Source organism: Lepisma saccharinum, chromosome 8 (genome assembly GCF_977018435.1).
Source record: "Lepisma saccharinum chromosome 8, izLepSacc3.1, whole genome shotgun sequence".
NCBI classification, from domain to species: Eukaryota; Metazoa; Arthropoda; class Insecta; order Zygentoma; family Lepismatidae; genus Lepisma; species Lepisma saccharinum.
In genome coordinates this window covers 75,758,999-75,771,303 of record NC_139236.1, presented here as the reverse complement: position 1 = coordinate 75,771,303, position 12,305 = coordinate 75,758,999, and the positions used below count along the sequence as shown (strand labels likewise).

General features: G+C 41.6%; 1 protein-coding gene across 2 annotated transcripts in view; it reads right to left on the bottom strand.

Annotated features, from left to right (window-relative positions):
* Oatp26F (Organic anion transporting polypeptide 26F) overlaps positions 1 to 12,305 on the bottom strand; it is a 288,753-nt gene that overhangs the window by 153,486 nt on the left and 122,962 nt on the right. The window lies entirely within an intron of this gene.

Sequence of the window (12,305 nt, the reverse complement as noted above, 5' to 3'; positions counted from 1 at the left end):
CATTTTTCATAGAATATGCGTGTTCCTGGTAAACTTGGAACGCATCGCTTCACGACGGGATATGACGTTACAAATGCAATAAAATATTGTGTGTGGTTGCCAGCATTCAGGCGGCAAAACGGGCTTTTATGAACGACTGTAGCGCCGAAACGACGCACCAACGAGAAAAATGTTACTGAGAAAAGTTGTTTGTTTTGATGTCCTCTATACGTTTCCGTGGTCCGTGGGCGCCATTAAAATGACACCCTGTATATGTTTATGATTGTCACTTCGTTCACCTCATCTTACCAGGCTGTCCCAGAAGTCCTGCACCATCAGCACACTGAGCTCCAAGAGGTGAAGTTTGCGAGGGTAGGTGGCGCCACCGGTGAAAGGCTGTTGGCAGGCATAGAGGACAGGTTTGTGGGATCAAGTGATGGCACTAACTGCATGTGTAGAGAGTGAAGTTAAAATGTGCACGATGAGTGAGGACCAAATTGCACTTCGTGCAGTGCTAGGTTTCTTATGGAAAAAACTACTAACAGCAAAAGCGACAGCGGAGGCAATTTGTCGTGTGGAGAATGAAGAAGTGGTGAATCGACCGACAGATTCCCGTTGGTTCAAAAAATTCGCTTCGGGTGATCTACGCCTCGCGGACAAGCCCCGCACGGGACGACCTCCGATGGACATTAACGAGTCTCTGCAGGATGCTGTGAATGCTACACCACAATAGAAACACGTGTGTTAGCAAGAGTGGTTGGGACATCCAAATCGACAGTAAACCGTCGCTTGCATGACATGGATTACATCATTAAACGGCCCCGACAAAGTCCGCACGAGCTGACAGAGGTGCAGGCCCAGCGCAGAGTTGCAATTTGCCAGACATTGCTACAAAACCCGCATGATCACCCACTTCTCGTCTCCTGTTACAATTCTCCTCCAAAAACGAAGAAAGATGAAGGTAATTGAATATGGAGGCCTGTACTTTGCTGAATAAAGTCTGTCTTTGTTTCTGATATTGTGTGTTTCATTTTAGCCCTTGTATGGTGCAGGACTTCTGGGACAGCCTGTTATCACCATTCATCTTCATCTCTGCGATTAGCTAGATAGGACAGAAAACCAAACTAAAATAAAGTAAATCAATCAATTAATCACAGTGATAGCAAAACCTTTTGACCACAAGTATAATTTCTTGACTTATTGACCAACTTGTTGAATTCTTTACTTTTCCTTGACTTCCATGAGACATCCTGTTAACGGATGCAAACCATTCAGAAAATCCGAATTGTAGATGTTATAGGAGAAGACACCGTATCGGTCCCTTAAAATCCGAGAAGAGAACGAGATCAGAAACTTCGAATCTAGGAAGAGTACGAGACAGATCTCTGCAAAATCGAGGTGAGACTTAACGCGCTCCATCGGTGGGATAGAAAGTGAGAGAGTGACAAACATAGAAAGAGAGAGAGAGAGAGGAGAAGACAGGCACACAATGTAGAAGATAGACGGAAAAGGAACAAATAAGACGACAGAGAAAGGAAATCTTACTGCAATAACCATGACTAGGGGGCGGATAGTCATGTACTTAAATTGCATGCAAATATGCACTAAAAGGTGCAAAATTCGCAAATAAATATGTACTTTAGAAAAACACCTTACTTTTTAGAAGATCGCGACGATGGGGATGGATGGTGATTAGATGGATGAAGGGACAAGCACATATGTACGACACAGATCCTCCAAAGGATTTTCCTGGCTGCAGGTACAGCCGCCATAGCCCCGTTAGCTTTCAGAAAAAAAGTTCCGATTATATATACTACGTGGAAGTGAGCTTGGCATTTTGACTCTTCACAGTCGGGGTCACCCCATACAACCTGGATTTTTCTCGAGTTGCATACTGTAGTGTACTGATTGATTGATTTAGTTGTTAAGTCCACTTTACGTACAGGAAAGCTAATCGGGACTGGACATACAGTTTAAAGTTGGATTCGAACTACTATGTACCTCCACCGGGTATCGAACCCGGAACCCCTTGATTACACGGCAACGACCTTCATATCAGGGAACAAATTTAGATTACAATGCAAGGTATTAGAGTAGACAATTTTCACAATCCACGCCATGGGATGACGTAGTGTAGTGCAGTGGTGTTCAAACTGTGGTACGCGTGCCCCCAGGGGTACATGAACGACTTGATGGGGGTACGCGATCAGGTCGGAAGAGAAATGTTGAGAATACCCAAACGACATTTTTGCTGCAGGTGTGTAGAGCAGACTTCATAGAATTGTTCCAGACTTCATAGCTTTAACACTCAAAAAAGCTGATTTTGTCACCGACACTTTTACCTTTGTTTCACATGTTTTGAAATAAAATACTCGTTCGAAGTCTATAAGAGACTAAATTTATAGCCGAATCTCCACTTGAAAGTTCCAAGAGCACAACCAGACATCAGGAAACTGTCAGGCTATGCAGGCACATCATTCTCACTAGAAACTGAGGATTTACAATAAAAACTCCAAAATTGTGCTTGACAGTTTTTTACAAACTTATTTTTGTTTTCCTTTTTTTCAATAACTTTAGAAAAAATATATGAAAATTAAATTATTTTATATACTTCTTAGCATACATGTGTTTCATATTTTAGTAACTAATCGTAAAGATTGCAAACGTAGGAATACCCAATAAAATAATAAACAGTTTTTCTTGTATGTACGTATTGCTTGCATTCTAGAATTATTTCTCTTGTAGTCTACGGTTATTACAAGCATAATGGCACTGTTTTTCGTTGTGACATTTCAGGAGAACACACGCTCCCTTCATCAGACATTTATTCTTAGTTTGACTAAAGATACTGTTATAACAATGGTTAAGATTTTTTTTAAATAATGAAGAGAATCCGTTATACAATGGACGTTGTCGATGTTACATTGTTGTAATATAGCAACATAACTGTGAAAAAACAAGCAGTCGGTTTTATTTTTATTACAGATAAAAAAATTTGATCACATTATTTTTATTTAAAAAAATAGCTATTATGAATCCCAAATATCATCAGGCAATTCAAAGTCATCATTGCTTTCACAGAGTTTTTCTTGATGTTGTCTGTTACATTAAATTTTAAAGATGGTGGCTTACTCCACTTATGAAAAAGAAAACTCCATAGTGGGTCTATGTTAACATTTTCATTACTTAATTTATTCCAGTGTTCTTCTGCAATGAACGAAGCTTCCCAGATATTCATATCTATGTTTCCCGTTACTCTTTTTATAACCCTTCTGTTTTTAATCAAATGTTTCTCTTCGATGATGTGAGCTGACAAACCTGTTCTTGCGTTTAGATTTATAATGTCCAAATCGTGTTCGTGCCATATGTTGCTATATTACAACAATGCAACTTTGACAACATCCATTGTATAACGGATTCTCTTTTTTATTTAAAAAATCTTAACCATTGTTATAACAGTATCTTTAGTCAAACTAAAATAAATGTCTGATGAAGGGAGTGTGTGTTCACAACGAAAAACTGTGTTTTTATGCTTGTAATAATCGTTGACTACAAGAGAAAAAATAATAAACTTAGGATTCTGTTTATTTGTCTACCATGTTTCCACATACAGCCCAAATGCCATCTTGCTCTGTTGCAGATATCCGCCTCCAACATATCAAAAACGCTCCACCAATCAAGAAGTCAAAAAAAGAAATAATAATCATAAAACCTACGGTGGGGGTACATTAGACCTTTAGTTACGCTAAAGGGTACAATGAGAATAAAAGTTTGAGACCCGCTAGTGTAGTGTAATTATGAAAAACCCAGCTTGGTTAAAAGCTAGACAATTCCTCGAAAGCAACAACTGAAACAATGATATCAAGAGTTACTGGCAGAGGTAGCTACACTCTGTCAAGGGAATCTCTGGAGCGAGCGAACGAAAACAGGTCTCTGCGCAAGTAGTGTTTCGAGAGAGCTCGACCAATGAACGTTTCATAGAGGAAGTGAGTGCAAGTAGGAGAAACCACGGCTGCAGCTACCAGCCATTTCCAGCAGCGCGCACTGCTTTACTCTGCCCACTCGCTTTCTGCCCTTGTCTACCATTATATGCGGCCTTGCTCCACATATTACTGTAACAGACTATAGTAAAAAGTTAGACAATTCTTCGAAAGCAACAACTATTAGACGCATCCAGAAAGTAAGTTTCCCTGTGGTCCTGCACAAAAAGGAAACTTTATTTCATTCAATGATTTATTGACACAGATGCAGTACTTGTCCAGTTACTTGTCAACATATTTCCCGCCGGAGTTCAGGTACTTGTCATAGCGTGAGACGAACTTCTGTATACCTGCGTCGTAGAAGTCCGCCGCCTGGGTGACAGCCGCCTGAACCTCTTCGTCGCTGTGAAAATGTTGACCGGACAGGAACTTTTTCGGGTGCAAAAACAGGTGGTAATCACTGGGAGCGAGATCCGGGCTGTACGATGGATGATCGAACACCTCCCAACCGAATCTGTCCAAAAGGCCTGCAGTGCGCCTAGCCATATGCGGCTTCGCATTGTCGTGCAGCAAGATCACCCCGACACTGAGCTTACCGCGTCGCAATGTCCCCGGTGTTTCACAGTAACGCTTAGCGTTCACAGTCTCACCTCTGGGCAGAATGCCTTATCTGTCCCAGAACACCGTGCACATCACTTTTCGCGCCGACACAGCCTGTTTGAACTTCGTCCTGCATGGAGATCCACTGTGACGCCAATGCATGGACTGCTGCTTGCTTTCTGGGGTGCTGAATGCAACCCACGTTTCATCCTCTGTGATGATCCCGTTGAGAAAATCGTCATCATCATGGTAACGCTGCAGAAATGTCAGCGCCGTTCCCAAGCGTTTGCCTTTGTGTTCGGGCGTCAGTTGTTTCGGCACCCACCGGGCACACAATTTCCGGAACAAGAGGCGTTTCGTAACAATGTCGTGCAACAACGACCGAGAAATCTGGGGGAAATGGCTGCCGAGATCCGTGATAGTGATGCGACGATCCTCCTATATGCGCTGCTGCACCTGCTCCACAAGCTCTTCCATAACGGCCGATGGCCGCCCACTCCGCTCGTCCTAATGCACAATTTGCCGGCCTTAAGTAAATGTCCTGCACCAACGACGCACCATCTGCTTGGTCATGACGTCTGACCCATACACCTGGCACAGCTGACGATGAATTTCGATCGGCTGCATGTTTTGTGCGTTCAAGAACTTGATCACCGAACGAACCTCACACGCGGCGGGAGATTGAATAAGAGCCGCCATGTGTCATCGCTGCTGCGACGCTACAGAGGACTTTCGGGAGGAGTCTTCTAGGACATTCACTAGCCACGGCAGGTGCCTCTCACGCATGCGCAAAATCGGTTTCAATGCGCATGGCCTGCCACCTGTGGGCGAGTGGGAAACTTACTTTCTGGATGCGCCTAATATATTCTGTTACGGGAATCTGCGGAGCAAAGCCGCGCATAACAGTACAGAAGGGGATAGAGCGAGTGGGCTGAAGGAAGCAGCACGCGTTGCTGGTAGCTGCATCCGCATTTCCCTATTCATGCATTCCCTTCACCTCACAAGCGTTCATTGGTAGAGGCGTGGGGCCTCCGATGGCGCAGTGGTAGCGTCGTCGCCTTTGTAAACAAGGGGTACCTGGTTCGATACCCGGTGGAGGCACAAGTGGTTCGTATCCCACTTTAAACTATAGGTCCAGTCCCAATCAGCCTTCTCGAATCACTACTTGTTTTCGATCGTTTGCTCCAGAGATAGTGTTAAACAATGATCGTGTTACTTTCAGAGGTAGCTAGCTTCTCTTTCCTTGTTCCTCAAACAATGAGATTACAATCAAGCTCAAACCCCCGGAGGGAAAGATCTACGTAGCAGAATCGCTCTGTGAAGCGAGCTCTTTACGCCTCCGTCCGTCATGGCCGTGGGCGGTTTGTTCAAAAGACGACCACGCACTGCATCAGTCGGTTTCCAGGGGACTTGGTGCGAATAAAGAGATCCGTGCTATATCCATGGCAACGAGGTGTGGCGGCTAAGAAAAGAAGACCTTTGGGCTCCGTATCGCAGGGGCTGAACCGAAGGCAATTTAGACAATTTTGTTATCCAGGCGTGCGGCAAAACACTAGGCGAGTGCGTGTGGGGAATGAAGCATTCGGTGCTCAAGTGGGAAGAGATAAGGGAACCGATAAAAGAGGTCACAGGAATGAGTCGCTGCATAGAACCTCCGTGAAGAGAATTAAGCACGGAATCGAAATTTTAATCCCGAACGCAGTTGTGTCTTTGCGCTTTGTTAATTTCGTTTGAACGTAAACTGTTTTACAGTTATTCCTTTCGCCCTTAATCCAATTCACAAGTTATTCCTTTCGAGATTATTGCAAATTTACAGTTATTCCTTTTGTGCTTAGTCCATTACAGAGTTTTTCCGTTCGCACTTAGTTCGTTTCACAGTTATTCCTTTGGCGCTTATTCCAATTCACAAGTTATTCCTCTCGCGCTTAGGCAATTTCGTAGTTATTCCTTTCGCACTTGGTTCGTTTCACAGTTATTCCTCTAGTGCCTTTTCCAATTCACAAGTTATTCCTCTCGCGCTTAGGCAATTTCGTAGTTATTCCTTTCGCACTTGGTTCGTTTCACAGTTATTCCTTTGGCGCTTTTTCCAATTCACAAGTTATTCCTTTCGCGCTTAAACAATTTCGTAGTTATTCCTTTCGCACTTTGTTCGTTTCACAGTTATTCCTTTAACGCTTATTCCAATTCACAGCTATTTCTTGGCCAGTTAAACCATTTCACAGTTATTCCTTTCGTGCTTAATCCATTTCACAAACATTCCTTTCGTGCTGACTCAGTTTCGAGGTTGATCGAACACCCATAGGAACCGGAGATGCACATAATCCTCCTGGGAAATTTTACGAAAGCAAATATATTGGAGATACATACACTGCCCAGAGCAGTGGCGTGCTCAAGGCGGTTGGTGGGGACAATCCCCTTTGGCCCAATTTTCCTAAAAAATAAAAAAGAACGACAAAGGCATGAAAAAAAGGAAAATGAGGGCCAACTACTAAAAAAGTATACTTAACATCATACTCCACCTTTCAAAAACCATGGGCATGCCACTGGTCCAGAGTATCGTCAAAATTAGAATTAGAAATACTTTATTCATGGGCGAAGTTCAGCCTGCAGCTGCTCTATCACTTCTTGGTTGGGGATATCGACGTCCTCCGTGCGTGTCACTGGTCCTTTGTCTGTGTGCGAGAGGCGTCTGGAGGAGAAGCAGCGAAATGATGGAAGTCAGGCAACCCACAACACTAGAAATATCATATTTCTCTCTTTTTTTGGCGGAGTTTGGCTCTACTGCTTCACTTCTTTGGATGAACGGTACCATATGGCTTCCCTTATTCATTGTTGACCCTAGGGCACCGAAAGCCATGTGTGCATGACACAAAACCCTTGAAATAGTCAATTTTTTGATATTTCCGGTTATTTCTGGTTTGCGTCAACAGAAGTTATTGTGCCGAGTGCAAAAATTGTTTTGTAATCATCTACCCTGATTTATAGGGAAAATTAAGATCCCCTTACGTTTCGAAATTTTATACTATGTTCATATCGCTATGCCGTAATACACAACCATGCATAACCGCAATTTGTATTAATCAAAAGTATATTTTCCAGTAAATATTCTGCATTGTTAATTATTACCATGTGTCTACTTGTTAGACACCTTATCACTTAATGTACTATGTTCCATTGGCACTAATACGAAATTAACATATCGACAGCTGATTTATTACAATATATTTGTATCTTACGTGTGGGTTGAAACATGAGTAGACAGACATCTCTCCATAACAAAAGACCAAAACCGTAATTGATTGAGTTGGTTCATTCAGTCGAATGAGTTGTCAGACATGTTTTAAGATAGTCTTTCTGAAAAAGTGAGAGATGGTTCTCTGCCGGAAAAAAAAAAGCGTCGCGCGCAGAAACTTTAGAAGTTTCCTTGAAAATTATTTTCCAAGGAGGAGGAGGTCGGAAGGAAATTTATATTTCAAATTAAATTAGATTTCCGGAACTTTTTACTTACTTCGTTGACCTCCGAGAAGAGCCTAGATAAACCTTATCTCTATAGCCGAGCACTTGAATTTCGATCTGGAATGGAATTCGGCTTTACAGCAATTCAGGACAGGTCGTATATTTACAATTCAAACATTGAAATCGCAACCGTAGTCCTCTTGTTCTTCGGCAAACCCGAATCTCCGAAAACCGCGAGAGCCCGCCCTCGTGTTGTAAACCAGATGACGTTGGAATATTATTTGGTATTTCCGATCGGGCGAAATATCGCCAAGACACTCACAAATATGATTCAATGAATGCCGACGTAAAATTATTCGCCATTGAACGATGCCGTATTCAACGGCTCTGTTAATTCCATTAGAGAGAACATCTCAAATATTTTAGAGCCAAAAGTCTAGACGACCATGTTTTCTGCAATGGGGCTAGATAAAAAACACAAAATGAAGTCTGGATGACATTAGCTAGGTAATGATGGATTTACACTTGAGAAACTCTCGTAAAAAATAACAATAGTTAATAATAATATATTTGAAGCTGTGTCACCTTTAACGGTAAGGGGTAGGAAATTTACAGGGGTGTCAAGAAAGAAGTTTCATAATGCGTTCTGCGTCATAGGAATTTCTTGGGGGAGGGAGGAATAATAGAACTTCTATAATGCAATGAGTAATAAATGATTTTTTTAAAATATATTTTAAGTTTATCTACCACGTTTATTGAATTTGATTATTTAACTTCGTATTTCTGTCTGTGCGTTAATCGCGACGATGAGTATGAGTAGATAAGAATTAGTGAAACGATGGGGGGTCCCGAACAAATATATTAATACATGATTGATTGATTTGGTCTACTTCGGTTTTCTACCACTTTTGGCTAATCGCGAAGATGAGGATGAGTGATGATAGATGAAATTGATTAAGGGACACTCACAAATAACACCCATTCCCAAGCTAGGATTCGAACCAGTGACCCCTGGCGACAAATATGCATGTCTTACATCCCTCTTTGTAGGAAGTTCTGGGTTCGAGCTTCGAGGAGTGGATACTTGCGTGCACCTTTCATAATTTCATTAAGCAGACATATTACAGTGAAACCTGCATTAAACGGATTACGAAGGGACCAGAACATTTTCTCGCTAAAGCCAGGTTTTTCTGTTTAATGTAGGGACAGGGGGTGGTTTATAAAAATTGAGATGAAATTAAATAGCTACGTACATTTATTACAAATGCATGTGCGATGGTGCGACACGGAGGCGTTTATTTTGGTGCTCTACCGTGGAAATTCAAAAGAATCGTGCTGTTTTAAGCAAACTCCCTCGCTGAGTTCAAATCTACCTAACTGTTACCTAAATATATTTCCAGATACACTCCTTGATAGTGAGAGACGAACACGTGTGTTGTAGAGCGAGGAAAGGACAGCAAACAGAGAAACTCCGGAAAGTCCCAACGAATGGCGGTGCAGAAGCGTTGACACAAACTCCCCCCATCCTTGTTACAAGATCTTCCCTGTTTTATGGCACTCGCTTTCAACCCTCTCCCTCTGTTTCCATGGGGAGCTCATCTTATCCTTCATCTCCCAGGGATTCATACGAGGTGCTTTGTACTACGAGCCTTTTGACCTGAGGTGAAAGCCTCTTCACCTTCACTATAACATGTGCGTTTTTTATGCACTTTTTGTTTTGTCGGTTTCATCCACAGTCTTCTGTTAACGGCAATGATGACGTCAATGGATGAGAACTGAAAATATGTGGGAAGAAGTAAGCATCAACAGAAACGTGTGCGTCTTACCAAGTATTCGAACTCTGTACTCGAAAAGGGCTAGAGAATGAAAAAGAACGGGATATATGAAATATAAATATAACTAACCATCTGACATATCTTGTCGTAAAAGTTATAACTGAAATCATATGTAGAGGACTTTACGCTGTTCTTAGTCACGGATCTCCACGTATACATCTGACCTCCACGTGCAAAAATGTACTGTTAATACTTATCTAATATGTAATGATAGTGTATAAACAACAGTGACGTGCGGTGACGTCGACACTTCAGGTAGCAATGAGTGGCGTGCTCAACGGGTCATAATCCCCCCTTTTTTAGGGCCCAGTATTCCTAAAAGAAGAACGTCAAATACAGGAAAAATTGCAATGTTAAGAATGACTACAAAAAATTGTACACATAACTTCCACCCACTTTCGAAAATAAAAAATGATTTGATTTGACTACTGAGCCAGAGATGCCGGGTTTGAATCTCGGCTTGGCAATGGGTGATCTTTGTGTGTCCCTTGCCCTTCATCAATTTTATCATATCGTCTTCGCGATTATCCAAATATGGCGGAAAGCGAAGTAAAATAAACCAAATCAAACAATCAATCAATCAATGATTTTATTTGATTTGCTTTTTTATACATTTGGTTAATCGCGAAGATGATACGACAAAATTAATGAAGGGACAAACACAAAGAACACCCATGTCCAGGTAGGGGTTCGAACCCGGAACTCCTGGTGTTGTAGCGCGCTGTGGTAATCACTCCCCCACTGTTGGTTGATTTGACGTTTTAAGTCCACTTTATACACAGAAAGGATAATCGGGACTAGACCTATAGTTTAATGTGGGATCCGAACCACTATATGCCTCCATCGGGTACAGATCCGGGACCAATGAGGTCGGCCGACAACAAACATGTGAAGAAGACGCTAAACATTCGAATGCGTGGGTATCGGTAAAGCAAACTGCATTTCTCCTGAGTATTAATTTTCAATTGAATTTTTGAAATACCATCTTTATATATGATTAACGTTTTTTCAAAAATTTTGGATTGCTTGATTTCCATAATTTTCCCATCTCACGATCTCGTTGCTGAAGGATCCGGGCTCGAGCCCTGGCCTTTGCATGAGTGTTTATTTGCAACCACTCTTCACCCGTTTAATTTAATCAACGTTCATCGTCATGGCAGAAATTAGTTAAAGCGATGAAGATAATTTCCTCCCAGTGCATCTGCAGGGCACTGTGAAATCAGGAGCCTAGAATTCTCTCTTTATGATTGTCCCTCATGATTTTCCAAGCTCTTAGCTACTTATTCCGATTAAATCTAAACAACTAGAAAAAGCGATGGGTAACCAAATGTGGCAGAAAAGCAAAGTAAAATAAACCAAACCAACAACAAGAATTAGAACGCGCGTTCTCTTGCCCAAATAAGTACATCCGTATTTATGATTGTTTAGCTTATCCAATTTTTTATTTGAGGCCAAGAGATTAGTATATTTAAATAAAACACTACTAAAACGAGAGCGAGAGAGAGCGTGAGCAAATATTTGTTATTTAATCATTATATATTCCATATTTTTTAAAAAAGCATAAAATTTTGTCTGCACATAAGACGTTCCAATTGCATAAATGATAAAAGTACATCTCATATTATACATACATATTGTACAACGTGTAAAAAGTAGTGTAAATACAGAGGACAGAAATACTGCAGAAAAATTTCCCCTTAGTTCTTTACAGGATTTACAAAGGAAGCGAAGGGAATCCAATCCCCTATCTGTCCTATAGGAGATAGAGTGAGACACCTGAAAGCACGGGCTTTCAACCAGTGGAGCGGTGAGAGGGGGCAAGGGAGGTAGAGGCAGAAATCTTCCCTTTCCCTTCGAAAACCCGTTTCTACCTGGAACTGTGAGGCGGAGAAAGAGCGAGCTAGGCCGCTGAACGCACCGAGGGACGAGAAGCGCGTGAAAAAAAAGTGTTGCATATGAACTGTGGCTTCAACAAAACAATAAATATTGTGATTTGAAAATAATTAGAGATTTGAGATTGATTGATCTATCTCTGCTAGACTAGCTACTCCTCAGTGCACGTCACTGATAAACAATGCGAGACAGTAATGTAATAATCTGAAAGAGTACAGTATAAGCACAAAACAGGAAGAACTGTGATAGCTAATTGGGACTGAACTTACACCATATTACGCTTTGGACATGTTTATCGCCACCCAAAATTAAAGGCAGATCACTTTATTACAATGCGTAGTATTGTATCATGTGCTTGCTTTCTTTGTCATATTACGAACCAGAGGAACGTAACTCCAAAAATGTAGCTTTCAGTTTTGTTTAAATAAACTCCTTCCTCTATTACTTTCGGCATGATAATTGTGGGTGATGAAGGGGGGTGGGGTGAACTTAAAAACAAGGAGTGCGTAGACAAGGGAGAAATAAAGATGTGTCAGAGAAAAATAAATAGAGAAGCTAGCGA